The sequence below is a fragment of the Hydra viridissima genome, unplaced genomic scaffold, assembly GCF_058129835.1.
Source record: "Hydra viridissima isolate aposymbiotic clone 2 unplaced genomic scaffold, HvirCarnegie_v1 scaffold_11, whole genome shotgun sequence".
Taxonomy (NCBI): domain Eukaryota; kingdom Metazoa; phylum Cnidaria; class Hydrozoa; order Anthoathecata; family Hydridae; genus Hydra; species Hydra viridissima.
In genome coordinates, this window is record NW_028324310.1 from 6,806,397 (window position 1) to 6,822,735 (window position 16,339).

Here is a 16,339-nt window from a genome sequence, read left to right on the forward strand (position 1 = left end):
GCCTGACAGGACACAACAAAATATGGCCAAGGGATCCAAGAGGAGTCGGTGAAAGCCTCGAATTTGGCCACATTTGGCCCAAATTTCGACGTTTTGTATTGAAATTGAGCCAAAAACGGGGTTTTGTCGCCTAATCCGGTACTTGCCAGCCTCTCTGTTGATTGTCTTTGTCATTTTCGTGCTCAGCCTGATAGGTTACAACAGAAAATGTCCAAAGGCTCCAAGAAATCTCGGTGAAAGGCTCCAATTTGACGAAATAATCACAGAATTGACATTACAAGCAAATTCTAAGCATTTCTGTGCATTTGTCGCAAAATTCGGTACTTACCACTGAATTGCTTGATGCCCTTGGGCATTTTTTTGCTCAGCCTGACAGGATACAACAAAATATGGCCAAGGGATCCAAGAGGAGTCGGTGAAAGCCTCGAATTTGGCCACATTTGGCCCAAATTTCGACGTTTTGTATGGAAATTGAGCCAAAAACGGGGTTTTGTCGCCAAATCCGGTACTTGCCAGCCTCTCTGTTGAATGTCTTTGTCATTTTCGTGCTCAGCCTGACAGGATACAACAAAATATGGCCAAGGGATCCAAGAGGAGTCGGTGAAAGCCTCGAATTTGGCCACATTTGGCCCAAATTTCGACGTTTTGTATTGAAATTGAGCCAAAAACGGGGTTTTGTCGCCAAATCCGGTACTTGCCAGCCTCTCTGTTGATTGTCTTTGTCATTTTCGTGCTCAGCCTGATAGGTTACAACAGAAAATGTCCAAAGGCTCCAAGAAATCTCGGTGAAAGGCTCCAATTTGACGAAATAATCACAGAATTGACATTACAAGCAAATTCTAAGCATTTCTGTGCATTTGTCGCAAAATTCGGTACTTACCACTGAATTGCTTGATGCCCTTGGGCATTTTTTTGCTCAGCCTGACAGGACACAACAAAATATGGCCAAGGGATCCAAGAGGAGTCGGTGAAAGCCTCGAATTTGGCCACATTTGGCCCAAATTTCGACGTTTTGTATTGAAATTGAGCCAAAAACGGGGTTTTGTCGCCTAATCCGGTACTTGCCAGCCTCTCTGTTGATTGTCTTTGTCATTTTCGTGCTCAGCCTGATAGGTTACAACAGAAAATGTCCAAAGGCTCCAAGAAATCTCGGTGAAAGGCTCCAATTTGACGAAATAATCACAGAATTGACATTACAAGCAAATTCTAAGCATTTCTGTGCATTTGTCGCAAAATTCGGTACTTACCACTGAATTGCTTGATGCCCTTGGGCATTTTTTTGCTCAGCCTGACAGGATACAACAAAATATGGCCAAGGGATCCAAGAGGAGTCGGTGAAAGCCTCGAATTTGGCCACATTTGGCCCAAATTTCGACGTTTTGTATGGAAATTGAGCCAAAAACGGGGTTTTGTCGCCAAATCCGGTACTTGCCAGCCTCTCTGTTGAATGTCTTTGTCATTTTCGTGCTCAGCCTGACAGGATACAACAAAATATGGCCAAGGGATCCAAGAGGAGTCGGTGAAAGCCTCGAATTTGGCCACATTTGGCCCAAATTTCGACGTTTTGTATTGAAATTGAGCCAAAAACGGGGTGTTGTCGCCAAATCCGGTACTTGCCAGCCTCTCTGTTGATTGTCTTTGTCATTTTCGTGCTCAGCCTGATAGGTTACAACAGAAAATGTCCAAAGGCTCCAAGAAATCTCGGTGAAAGGCTCCAATTTGACGAAATAATCACAGAATTGACATTACAAGCAAATTCTAAGCATTTCTGTGCATTTGTCGCAAAATTCGGTACTTACCACTGAATTGCTTGATGCCCTTGGGCATTTTTTTGCTCAGCCTGACAGGATACAACAAAATATGGCCAAGGGATCCAAGAGGAGTCGGTGAAAGCCTCGAATTTGGCCACATTTGGCCCAAATTTCGACGTTTTGTATGGAAATTGAGCCAAAAACGGGGTTTTGTCGCCAAATCCGGTACTTGCCAGCCTCTCTGTTGAATGTCTTTGTCATTTTCGTGCTCAGCCTGACAGGATACAACAAAATATGGCCAAGGGATCCAAGAGGAGTCGGTGAAAGCCTCGAATTTGGCCACATTTGGCCCAAATTTCGACGTTTTGTATTGAAATTGAGCCAAAAACGGGGTTTTGTCGCCAAATCCGGTACTTGCCAGCCTCTCTGTTGATTGTCTTTGTCATTTTCGTGCTCAGCCTGATAGGTTACAACAGAAAATGTCCAAAGGCTCCAAGAAATCTCGGTGAAAGGCTCCAATTTGACGAAATAATCACAGAATTGACATTACAAGCAAATTCTAAGCATTTCTGTGCATTTGTCGCAAAATTCGGTACTTACCACTGAATTGCTTGATGCCCTTGGGCATTTTTTTGCTCAGCCTGACAGGATACAACAAAATATGGCCAAGGGATCCAAGAGGAGTCGGTGAAAGCCTCGAATTTGGCCACATTTGGCCCAAATTTCGACGTTTTGTATGGAAATTGAGCCAAAAACGGGGTTTTGTCGCCAAATCCGGTACTTGCCAGCCTCTCTGTTGAATGTCTTTGTCATTTTCGTGCTCAGCCTGACAGGATACAACAAAATATGGCCAAGGGATCCAAGAGGAGTCGGTGAAAGCCTCGAATTTGGCCACATTTGGCCCAAATTTCGACGTTTTGTATTGAAATTGAGCCAAAAACGGGGTTTTGTCGCCAAATCCGGTACTTGCCAGCCTCTCTGTTGATTGTCTTTGTCATTTTCGTGCTCAGCCTGATAGGTTACAACAGAAAATGTCCAAAGGCTCCAAGAAATCTCGGTGAAAGGCTCCAATTTGACGAAATAATCACAGAATTGACATTACAAGCAAATTCTAAGCATTTCTGTGCATTTGTCGCAAAATTCGGTACTTACCACTGAATTGCTTGATGCCCTTGGGCATTTTTTTGCTCAGCCTGACAGGATACAACAAAATATGGCCAAGGGATCCAAGAGGAGTCGGTGAAAGCCTCGAATTTGGCCACATTTGGCCCAAATTTCGACGTTTTGTATGGAAATTGAGCCAAAAACGGGGTTTTGTCGCCAAATCCGGTACTTGCCAGCCTCTCTGTTGAATGTCTTTGTCATTTTCGTGCTCAGCCTGACAGGATACAACAAAATATGGCCAAGGGATCCAAGAGGAGTCGGTGAAAGCCTCGAATTTGGCCACATTTGGCCCAAATTTCGACGTTTTGTATTGAAATTGAGCCAAAAACGGGGTTTTGTCGCCAAATCCGGTACTTGCCAGCCTCTCTGTTGATTGTCTTTGTCATTTTCGTGCTCAGCCTGATAGGTTACAACAGAAAATGTCCAAAGGCTCCAAGAAATCTCGGTGAAAGGCTCCAATTTGACGAAATAATCACAGAATTGACATTACAAGCAAATTCTAAGCATTTCTGTGCATTTGTCGCAAAATTCGGTACTTACCACTGAATTGCTTGATGCCCTTGGGCATTTTTTTGCTCAGCCTGACAGGATACAACAAAATATGGCCAAGGGATCCAAGAGGAGTCGGTGAAAGCCTCGAATTTGGCCACATTTGGCCCAAATTTCGACGTTTTGTATGGAAATTGAGCCAAAAACGGGGTTTTGTCGCCAAATCCGGTATTTGCCAGCCTCTCTGTTGAATGTCTTTGTCATTTTCGTGCTCAGCCTGACAGGATACAACAAAATATGGCCAAGGGATCCAAGAGGAGTCGGTGAAAGCCTCGAATTTGGCCACATTTGGCCCAAATTTCGACGTTTTGTATGGAAATTGAGCCAAAAACGGGGTTTTGTCGCCAAATCCGGTACTTGCCAGCCTCTCTGTTGATTGTCTTTGTCATTTTCGTGCTCAGCCTGATAGGTTACAACAGAAAATGTCCAAAGGCTCCAAGAAATCTCGGTGAAAGGCTCCAATTTGACGAAATAATCACAGAATTGACATTACAAGCAAATTCTAAGCATTTCTGTGCATTTGTCGCAAAATTCGGTACTTACCACTGAATTGCTTGATGCCCTTGGGCATTTTTTTGCTCAGCCTGACAGGATACAACAAAATATGGCCAAGGGATCCAAGAGGAGTCGGTGAAAGCCTCGAATTTGGCCACATTTGGCCCAAATTTCGACGTTTTGTATGGAAATTGAGCCAAAAACGGGGTTTTGTCGCCAAATCCGGTACTTGCCAGCCTCTCTGTTGAATGTCTTTGTCATTTTCGTGCTCAGCCTGACAGGATACAACAAAATATGGCCAAGGGATCCAAGAGGAGTCGGTGAAAGCCTCGAATTTGGCCACATTTGGCCCAAATTTCGACGTTTTGTATTGAAATTGAGCCAAAAACGGGGTTTTGTCGCCAAATCCGGTACTTGCCAGCCTCTCTGTTGATTGTCTTTGTCATTTTCGTGCTCAGCCTGATAGGTTACAACAGAAAATGTCCAAAGGCTCCAAGAAATCTCGGTGAAAGGCTCCAATTTGACGAAATAATCACAGAATTGACATTACAAGCAAATTCTAAGCATTTCTGTGCATTTGTCGCAAAATTCGGTACTTACCACTGAATTGCTTGATGCCCTTGGGCATTTTTTTGCTCAGCCTGACAGGATACAACAAAATATGGCCAAGGGATCCAAGAGGAGTCGGTGAAAGCCTCGAATTTGGCCACATTTGGCCCAAATTTCGACGTTTTGTATGGAAATTGAGCCAAAAACGGGGTTTTGTCGCCAAATCCGGTACTTGCCAGCCTCTCTGTTGATTGTCTTTGTCATTTTCGTGCTCAGCCTGATAGGTTACAACAGAAAATGTCCAAAGGCTCCAAGAAATCTCGGTGAAAGGCTCCAATTTGACGAAATAATCACAGAATTGACATTACAAGCAAATTCTAAGCATTTCTGTGCATTTGTCGCAAAATTCGGTACTTACCACTGAATTGCTTGATGCCCTTGGGCATTTTTTTGCTCAGCCTGACAGGATACAACAAAATATGGCCAAGGGATCCAAGAGGAGTCGGTGAAAGCCTCGAATTTGGCCACATTTGGCCCAAATTTCGACGTTTTGTATGGAAATTGAGCCAAAAACGGGGTTTTGTCGCCAAATCCGGTACTTGCCAGCCTCTCTGTTGAATGTCTTTGTCATTTTCGTGCTCAGCCTGACAGGATACAACAAAATATGGCCAAGGGATCCAAGAGGAGTCGGTGAAAGCCTCGAATTTGGCCACATTTGGCCCAAATTTCGACGTTTTGTATGGAAATTGAGCCAAAAACGGGGTTTTGTCGCCAAATCCGGTACTTGCCAGCCTCTCTGTTGATTGTCTTTGTCATTTTCGTGCTCAGCCTGATAGGTTACAACAGAAAATGTCCAAAGGCTCCAAGAAATCTCGGTGAAAGGCTCCAATTTGACGAAATAATCACAGAATTGACATTACAAGCAAATTCTAAGCATTTCTGTGCATTTGTCGCAAAATTCGGTACTTACCACTGAATTGCTTGATGCCCTTGGGCATTTTTTTGCTCAGCCTGACAGGATACAACAAAATATGGCCAAGGGATCCAAGAGGAGTCGGTGAAAGCCTCGAATTTGGCCACATTTGGCCCAAATTTCGACGTTTTGTATGGAAATTGAGCCAAAAACGGGGTTTTGTCGCCAAATCCGGTACTTGCCAGCCTCTCTGTTGAATGTCTTTGTCATTTTCGTGCTCAGCCTGACAGGATACAACAAAATATGGCCAAGGGATCCAAGAGGAGTCGGTGAAAGCCTCGAATTTGGCCACATTTGGCCCAAATTTCGACGTTTTGTATTGAAATTGAGCCAAAAACGGGGTTTTGTCGCCAAATCCGGTACTTGCCAGCCTCTCTGTTGATTGTCTTTGTCATTTTCGTGCTCAGCCTGATAGGTTACAACAGAAAATGTCCAAAGGCTCCAAGAAATCTCGGTGAAAGGCTCCAATTTGACGAAATAATCACAGAATTGACATTACAAGCAAATTCTAAGCATTTCTGTGCATTTGTCGCAAAATTCGGTACTTACCACTGAATTGCTTGATGCCCTTGGGCATTTTTTTGCTCAGCCTGACAGGACACAACAAAATATGGCCAAGGGATCCAAGAGGAGTCGGTGAAAGCCTCGAATTTGGCCACATTTGGCCCAAATTTCGACGTTTTGTATTGAAATTGAGCCAAAAACGGGGTTTTGTCGCCTAATCCGGTACTTGCCAGCCTCTCTGTTGATTGTCTTTGTCATTTTCGTGCTCAGCCTGATAGGTTACAACAGAAAATGTCCAAAGGCTCCAAGAAATCTCGGTGAAAGGCTCCAATTTGACGAAATAATCACAGAATTGACATTACAAGCAAATTCTAAGCATTTCTGTGCATTTGTCGCAAAATTCGGTACTTACCACTGAATTGCTTGATGCCCTTGGGCATTTTTTTGCTCAGCCTGACAGGATACAACAAAATATGGCCAAGGGATCCAAGAGGAGTCGGTGAAAGCCTCGAATTTGGCCACATTTGGCCCAAATTTCGACGTTTTGTATGGAAATTGAGCCAAAAACGGGGTTTTGTCGCCAAATCCGGTACTTGCCAGCCTCTCTGTTGAATGTCTTTGTCATTTTCGTGCTCAGCCTGACAGGATACAACAAAATATGGCCAAGGGATCCAAGAGGAGTCGGTGAAAGCCTCGAATTTGGCCACATTTGGCCCAAATTTCGACGTTTTGTATTGAAATTGAGCCAAAAACGGGGTTTTGTCGCCAAATCCGGTACTTGCCAGCCTCTCTGTTGATTGTCTTTGTCATTTTCGTGCTCAGCCTGATAGGTTACAACAGAAAATGTCCAAAGGCTCCAAGAAATCTCGGTGAAAGGCTCCAATTTGACGAAATAATCACAGAATTGACATTACAAGCAAATTCTAAGCATTTCTGTGCATTTGTCGCAAAATTCGGTACTTACCACTGAATTGCTTGATGCCCTTGGGCATTTTTTTGCTCAGCCTGACAGGATACAACAAAATATGGCCAAGGGATCCAAGAGGAGTCGGTGAAAGCCTCGAATTTGGCCACATTTGGCCCAAATTTCGACGTTTTGTATGGAAATTGAGCCAAAAACGGGGTTTTGTCGCCAAATCCGGTACTTGCCAGCCTCTCTGTTGAATGTCTTTGTCATTTTCGTGCTCAGCCTGACAGGATACAACAAAATATGGCCAAGGGATCCAAGAGGAGTCGGTGAAAGCCTCGAATTTGGCCACATTTGGCCCAAATTTCGACGTTTTGTATTGAAATTGAGCCAAAAACGGGGTTTTGTCGCCAAATCCGGTACTTGCCAGCCTCTCTGTTGATTGTCTTTGTCATTTTCGTGCTCAGCCTGATAGGTTACAACAGAAAATGTCCAAAGGCTCCAAGAAATCTCGGTGAAAGGCTCCAATTTGACGAAATAATCACAGAATTGACATTACAAGCAAATTCTAAGCATTTCTGTGCATTTGTCGCAAAATTCGGTACTTACCACTGAATTGCTTGATGCCCTTGGGCATTTTTTTGCTCAGCCTGACAGGATACAACAAAATATGGCCAAGGGATCCAAGAGGAGTCGGTGAAAGCCTCGAATTTGGCCACATTTGGCCCAAATTTCGACGTTTTGTATGGAAATTGAGCCAAAAACGGGGTTTTGTCGCCAAATCCGGTATTTGCCAGCCTCTCTGTTGAATGTCTTTGTCATTTTCGTGCTCAGCCTGACAGGATACAACAAAATATGGCCAAGGGATCCAAGAGGAGTCGGTGAAAGCCTCGAATTTGGCCACATTTGGCCCAAATTTCGACGTTTTGTATGGAAATTGAGCCAAAAACGGGGTTTTGTCGCCAAATCCGGTACTTGCCAGCCTCTCTGTTGATTGTCTTTGTCATTTTCGTGCTCAGCCTGATAGGTTACAACAGAAAATGTCCAAAGGCTCCAAGAAATCTCGGTGAAAGGCTCCAATTTGACGAAATAATCACAGAATTGACATTACAAGCAAATTCTAAGCATTTCTGTGCATTTGTCGCAAAATTCGGTACTTACCACTGAATTGCTTGATGCCCTTGGGCATTTTTTTGCTCAGCCTGACAGGATACAACAAAATATGGCCAAGGGATCCAAGAGGAGTCGGTGAAAGCCTCGAATTTGGCCACATTTGGCCCAAATTTCGACGTTTTGTATGGAAATTGAGCCAAAAACGGGGTTTTGTCGCCAAATCCGGTACTTGCCAGCCTCTCTGTTGAATGTCTTTGTCATTTTCGTGCTCAGCCTGACAGGATACAACAAAATATGGCCAAGGGATCCAAGAGGAGTCGGTGAAAGCCTCGAATTTGGCCACATTTGGCCCAAATTTCGACGTTTTGTATGGAAATTGAGCCAAAAACGGGGTTTTGTCGCCAAATCCGGTACTTGCCAGCCTCTCTGTTGATTGTCTTTGTCATTTTCGTGCTCAGCCTGATAGGTTACAACAGAAAATGTCCAAAGGCTCCAAGAAATCTCGGTGAAAGGCTCCAATTTGACGAAATAATCACAGAATTGACATTACAAGCAAATTCTAAGCATTTCTGTGCATTTGTCGCAAAATTCGGTACTTACCACTGAATTGCTTGATGCCCTTGGGCATTTTTTTGCTCAGCCTGACAGGATACAACAAAATATGGCCAAGGGATCCAAGAGGAGTCGGTGAAAGCCTCGAATTTGGCCACATTTGGCCCAAATTTCGACGTTTTGTATGGAAATTGAGCCAAAAACGGGGTTTTGTCGCCAAATCCGGTACTTGCCAGCCTCTCTGTTGAATGTCTTTGTCATTTTCGTGCTCAGCCTGACAGGATACAACAAAATATGGCCAAGGGATCCAAGAGGAGTCGGTGAAAGCCTCGAATTTGGCCACATTTGGCCCAAATTTCGACGTTTTGTATTGAAATTGAGCCAAAAACGGGGTTTTGTCGCCAAATCCGGTACTTGCCAGCCTCTCTGTTGATTGTCTTTGTCATTTTCGTGCTCAGCCTGATAGGTTACAACAGAAAATGTCCAAAGGCTCCAAGAAATCTCGGTGAAAGGCTCCAATTTGACGAAATAATCACAGAATTGACATTACAAGCAAATTCTAAGCATTTCTGTGCATTTGTCGCAAAATTCGGTACTTACCACTGAATTGCTTGATGCCCTTGGGCATTTTTTTGCTCAGCCTGACAGGATACAACAAAATATGGCCAAGGGATCCAAGAGGAGTCGGTGAAAGCCTCGAATTTGGCCACATTTGGCCCAAATTTCGACGTTTTGTATGGAAATTGAGCCAAAAACGGGGTTTTGTCGCCAAATCCGGTACTTGCCAGCCTCTCTGTTGAATGTCTTTGTCATTTTCGTGCTCAGCCTGACAGGATACAACAAAATATGGCCAAGGGATCCAAGAGGAGTCGGTGAAAGCCTCGAATTTGGCCACATTTGGCCCAAATTTCGACGTTTTGTATTGAAATTGAGCCAAAAACGGGGTTTTGTCGCCAAATCCGGTACTTGCCAGCCTCTCTGTTGATTGTCTTTGTCATTTTCGTGCTCAGCCTGATAGGTTACAACAGAAAATGTCCAAAGGCTCCAAGAAATCTCGGTGAAAGGCTCCAATTTGACGAAATAATCACAGAATTGACATTACAAGCAAATTCTAAGCATTTCTGTGCATTTGTCGCAAAATTCGGTACTTACCACTGAATTGCTTGATGCCCTTGGGCATTTTTTTGCTCAGCCTGACAGGATACAACAAAATATGGCCAAGGGATCCAAGAGGAGTCGGTGAAAGCCTCGAATTTGGCCACATTTGGCCCAAATTTCGACGTTTTGTATGGAAATTGAGCCAAAAACGGGGTTTTGTCGCCAAATCCGGTACTTGCCAGCCTCTCTGTTGAATGTCTTTGTCATTTTCGTGCTCAGCCTGACAGGATACAACAAAATATGGCCAAGGGATCCAAGAGGAGTCGGTGAAAGCCTCGAATTTGGCCACATTTGGCCCAAATTTCGATGTTTATTTTGGAATTTTCTTTTTCGATTCATTTTTCCTTTTGTGTTGTCTTGAGAATATAGTTTGTTTTTTTATTTCTTTTTTTCGTATTTTTTTATGCGGCCACTGTTATTTGTGTTAGATTTATATTATTGACTTTGTTTTGGCTTCAAAACCCTCTCTGTATTCCTTTAAATATTGAGGTTGTCGGTTTTTTTAAGGTATCTTATGGATGTCTGTTTTATCTTCCTATTTGCTTCTCTGTCAATTCTCAAGTTAACCGGTTTTTTTTATGATCTTCTTTTATTACTATGACCAGCTCAATTTTAGGGAAAGAAATTTAGTAAAAAATTTATTTATTAACTCTCCTTCAATACTATCAAGCCTATTATAGTGTTTTCATTTGATTATATTATATGAACTGTTTGTTTTGATTTTTATAAGATTAAAATATGTAGCTATACTGTCATATATTTGGGTGATAATAGTAAAACACATATTTATTCGTGTCATATATATATATATATATATATATATATATATATATATATATATATATATATATATATATATATATATATGTGTAAAATAGAAATAGTTTACACCCACAATACATATATTATTGAAAGAGAAATTTACTATTATAACTATTCATTATTTGTAGATAATAGGTTTTACACGGAACTGTCTGTATATATGGCTAAAATGTTAGGAGTGTCTTCCAATTCAAACCACATTAGTATTAAACTCCTCAACGTCATCCATTCAAATATAGTTCATATTCACACATTTTTTTTGAAGTTGTGTATTCTTTAGCTGAACTAATGCTCGAAATGTAATAAAAACTCTTTTGATCATGGAAATCTTTACAGCATCTGGAAAAATACATGAGCACTTTTAGTAAGTAAGAAAAATTGAAACGTATAATAAGAAAAACAAAAAAGGAACAACAACTGTTTAAAGATAATCAATGATTACAACATTGAATAACATAAAAGTATTCTAAAACACAATAAAAACAACTAATAATAATAACTTTAATACAAAGAATTTAAAAAGTGTAAGGAAAGTGTAAAAATAAAATATGATAATCAATTACAAAAATGAAATGTGATCAAAGGAATTTAATGATACAACCACATTAACTTTAAAGTATAACAAAGATAATAAACAACAACAATTACAAATATTGCAAAATATATTAGAAATTTTAACTAACATTAGCAACAACAACAAAAACCCTGCCTGAAAAACAGAATAGAAAAACAACATAGAAACATAGAAAACATAACAAAAAAAAAAAATAAAAAAAAATAAAAAAAAACTATTATGTCTAAATGCCGGGGAGGAAGATGGTGAAAGCTCTAGACTTGCAGAAGGCATCCTTAATTATTACTTTTAAAAATTCTCTTTTATTAAATTGGTTGCACAGCATTACCGAATCATTTTCATAAAGTAAACACAAACACCGTGAGAAAATCGATAAACCATAAACAACATAAACTTTGCAAAGAAATACTAGCACGTCTAAGACAGATTTTGTACCCCGGTCATTCAAGCTAGCTAAATCAACTCTGTAAAATAGCCAAACAAAAACTCAAAGAATCAAAAACAAAACTTACTCAGTTTACTCCTGGTAGTTGCAGATTTTGAAACTTGTATCACAGAAACCCTTTTTATGTGTATTTTCAAAGCCTGCTGACGTAGGTGTATTTCCCATAAGTAGCTCATTAGGGCAGAACTATTGTTGGAGAATAGGCATTTGTGGCAGAGGCGAACTTCTAAGCTTATTGTTTACCTTAACCAATAATACACTAGGAAACGGCCCACGTGAATGTACCAATTTCATTCTATGCACGCTGGATCCGCACAAACCTTGGAATTTTTGACATTCACGTGACCAAAGGGGAGGAGGTTTTATCATGGAATTATTTAACCACCTCTCTCTACCCCTCTCGCTCCCTCTCACCCCTCTTACTACAGGTCTATATATATATATATATATATATATATATATATATATATATATATATATATATATATATATATATATATATATATATATATATATATATATATATATATATATATATATATATGTATATATATATATATATATATATATATATATATATATATATTATATATATATATTATATATATATATATATCGAGTGAAGCTAGTAAAATATCAGTGCATCAATTTCCAAGGGATAATGTTGAGCGTGAAAGATGGATAAAAGTCATTCCAATCTCTAATTTAGTTGTTACCAATAATACTGTTATCTGTGAGTTACACTGGCCTCCATGTTTTGAAACATTTACAGTGCGTGGAGGAAAACGTCAATCAAAAAATTGCTCCATCTGTTTGGCTGGGAGTACCCTTGTCTCAAATTCCAACTGCTGTTCCAACTCAAAGAACTACCATAATATCTTTAAGTGGCATTAGAAATACATTATATGATGAGTTTATAAAAATCTTAGCTTAGAAACATTTCATAATGGAATTAAGCGTAATGTTTCTATTTTAACAATCAATCTATTGATAACTGTTGACACCTGGTCTAAGTTTGATAAGATACTTGACTTTTAAGTTCCTTGAAAATGGACAATAAAAAAGAAGCAATTTTGCAACATATTTCATTTATGGGACAAAAAAATAATTGGAGATAAAATTTATATATCAAACATAGTTATATGCTCATTTTGCATATTTTTTATCATCAGGAGATATAAGGCCAGAAGGATAAATTTAATTTCATTCTATGGACGCAAGATCCACAACATTCTGACATTTTTTTAATATTGTGATTATTTTTATGTCTTAAAGTTTATTTTAATTTTATTATTTATCACTTACTGTTTTTAATAGTTTTATCAAGCTCTAATTTTGTTTTTGTTATTTTTACTTGTTCTTCTGTATTATTTTTTTCATCTGTTTCAGTTGTTAAAATTTTTTTTTTTTTTTTTTTTTTTTTTCATATATATACAGTAACTATGCTTTTCTTTTGTTGTTACAGGGCTTTTGTTGCTGTTGGTGTTAGTTAAGGTTTCTATTTTACTTCGTAATATTTTTAACTATTGTTGTTGTTTATTATCTTTGTTATACTTTTAAGCTAATGTGGTTATGTTATTAAATTCCTCTTATCACTTATCATTTTTGTAATTTATTATTACATTTCTTGTTTATTGCTTTTGTAAACTTTTTAAATTATTTGTATTAGTGTTACTGTTATTTGTTTTTTTTTAATTGTGTTTTAGAATCTTTTTTTGTTATTCAATGTTGTAATTGTTAATTATCTTTAAATATAGTTGTTGTTGTTTTGTTTTTTTTGTTTGGATTGTGGTGGATTAAAAATTCCAATAGATATTTCTTGCCAATAGACATTTTAATGTTACTTTGTTAACATTTTTAAATTGAGCTTGCTTTTTTTTTGTAAATTTTTTTATTCAAGTTTGAGTGTTTTTCATCATAATTATAACTATCATAATAAAATCTACTTTATTGCTATTGCTTAACATTCTAAAATAATAATGTGTTATTTTAATAATAGTATGCTATCATTTAACAGTTTAGTTTTATTTTTTAATTTATTGATAATTTATTATGAAAAATTTTTATAATTGTTATGAGTGAATGAGGTATCAGATGGTACGAATTATATGATGCATCATGTGGTCATTTTTTTTTAAAAAAAAGAAAAGTTTAGCATGTAAATAATATTTATGTTATGACAAAGTTGCTTATAATTATTATCAAATAATATTTGTGTGCACTTTTTTCATCTTATCAAGCAATTCATATGTATATGTTTGAAACAGAAATAAGTAAGTGAATTATTTTTTTAAAAAAAGGAAATTAAAGCAAACAACATTCTCTTATAAATTTTTAAATTCATTTTAAAAATAATTGCATTTAGTGTTTTGAGGTATCATGGGGCCCAAAAGAATATCTGTGTGTTTTGTGGTGCAGTAAAAAAATATCTAGCATCAAACTTTACATTGCCTTCACAAATATACATAGACTGTAGAAATGGACATATACTGTTTATATTCATTAGCAATGATGAATCACACAACTCAATAAGCTTTATGGCTTCAAGATTTATAAAATTCATATTAAACTTCTTGTTAGAGAATCAAAATATGGGATTGCAATTTTTTAAGAGGTTCTAAACATTTTATTGACTTTTACAATGAGCCTTTCTTGTGTCAAATAACAGTATTGTCAGCAACGCATTCATTTCAGTCAACCACAAATTCAAGTAACACTATTTCATCTTTGTCAGTTAACGCATCTCCTAAACATATAAGTGTTTTATCTTTATCTGATTCAAGACCACTATTCAGACTAAGAGCTGACCAGCTGTCTCCTAGAACAAAAGTCGTAAAATGACAGTTTAGTATTTTGGCAAATGATATTACTACCAAAATATGAAAGCATAGAGAGGATGTGAAGGTGTTAAGGGAAAATGTTAAACTAAGGACAAGATTTAAACATCTTAATGAGGCTATTGCTCACAAAAACAAGATACTTAAAAGTTTGAGAAATAAATAAAAACTCTAACATAAATAAATTGTCAGCATACTTGTAAAAACACAGTATGCTGACAATTATTTTTCTTATTTTCATTGTTGTAATGTTTTTGTATTTCCTTGTTATAATATTATTGTTATTTTTATAACTTTTGTTATAATTGTTACTCTTTTTTTATTATTATTGTTACTTTTTTATACATGATGTATATTTTTATTATAATTGTTTTTTGTTATTCTTATTCTTATTCTTATTTTTGTTCTTATTCTTATTTTTGTTAATGTTATACTTGTTCTTATTGTTATTTCTATTCTTATTGTTATTATTATTCTGTTTTTCTATTTTTAAAATTTTTCTCATTATTCGTTGTTATAATTAATTTTGTTTTCTTTTATTTTATTACTTATATTTAAATTTTCATTTAAACTATTCCTATTATTATTATTATTTTTCTTATCATTTTTGTTAATATTCATGTTTTTACAGTTGTAGTTTTTATTATTTTTGTTATTGTATTGTTATTTGTAATACTATTCCTTTTATTATTATTGTTATTTTTATTAATAGTGATTTTATATTGTCTTTATTCTTCATTTTTTTAAAATTTTAATTATAGTTAAATTTTCTTTTTGTTTTTGTTATTATTGCAATTATAATTATCACTTTTATTGTTGCTTTTTTTTTTCTTCATATCATTTTTTTTTTAACTAAATTTACTCTTCATATTGTTATTCTTTTTTATTGTTCTTCTTATCATTATTCTCATTAATGTTATTATACTTATTATTATTCTTCCTCATTTTTTTTTGTCATATTTTGTAACTGTTATATTTTCTTTTTGTTGTTATTATGATTATTATTGTTATGATTATGTTTCTTCTTTGTTGCAATTATTTTTAATTTTATTTTGTTTTTATTAAATATGTTCTTACTGTTATTCTTTTTATTTGTCCTTTTGTTTATATTCCTCTTACTGTTAATATACTTATTGTTATTTTTGTTCCTCTTTTTTTTGTTGTATATTTTTTAATTGTTATTTTTCTTTTTATGGTTATTATAATAATTATTGTTATAGTTGTTATTTTATATATCATCATTATTTGCGTTATCATTATTCCTGTTATTTTTGTTTTTCTTATTTTCATTATTACAATTACTATTTATATTTTCATCATTGTTTTTGTTAATATTCATTTCATTATTTTCTATTTTTTCTTATCATTATTATTCTTATTGTTACTATCCTTGTTATCATTTTTTTTTAATCTTTTTGTTACTAATTTTGTTATATTTGTTTTTTATTATTTTGTTATTATCATTATTTTTATAATTCTTGTTATCCTTACTTCTCCTTTTATTTTTGTTGTTGTTTACATTTACATTTTGTATATTTTTATTGTTGTTTTTGGTAACAGCTAGTTTATCATCTAATTCCTAATTTCAGGTGATTTTTGATGACTACTTTTTTTTTTTCATAGTCCATTACAATAAGTCTGTTTCATTATGATTTAGTATGCAAGTAGTTTACTCATAAAATATTTCTATTAGATAAAGTAGAAAGGATTTAAATTTTTATTAGAAAAAGTAGAAAGGATTTAAAGTAGAAAGGATTTTAATTTTTAAATCGTTTATATTTTGTTTGTTTTAGTTTTTCTTTTAGCAGTTTTATTTTTGTTATATTATTTTTTAGAAGGAAAATAGGGGTATAGATGTTATTTAAAGTTATACTAATCCTATTTCTATAAAATGGTTATTACTACTTTAAAATTTCTGTGATGCTATTAACTATATTTGTTCTTTT

General features: G+C 36.1%; 1 long non-coding RNA gene across 1 annotated transcript; it reads right to left on the reverse strand.

Annotated features, from left to right (window-relative positions):
* Positions 1-10,599: 10,599 nt before the first annotated feature.
* LOC149881926 (uncharacterized) lies at positions 10,600-11,934 on the reverse strand. The gene is made up of 2 exons (XR_016445153.1): positions 11,624-11,934; positions 10,600-10,876 (listed from the first exon to the last, which is right to left on the reverse strand). It is a non-coding gene; the product is annotated as an uncharacterized LOC149881926 (long non-coding RNA).
* Positions 11,935-16,339: the final 4,405 nt, after the last annotated feature.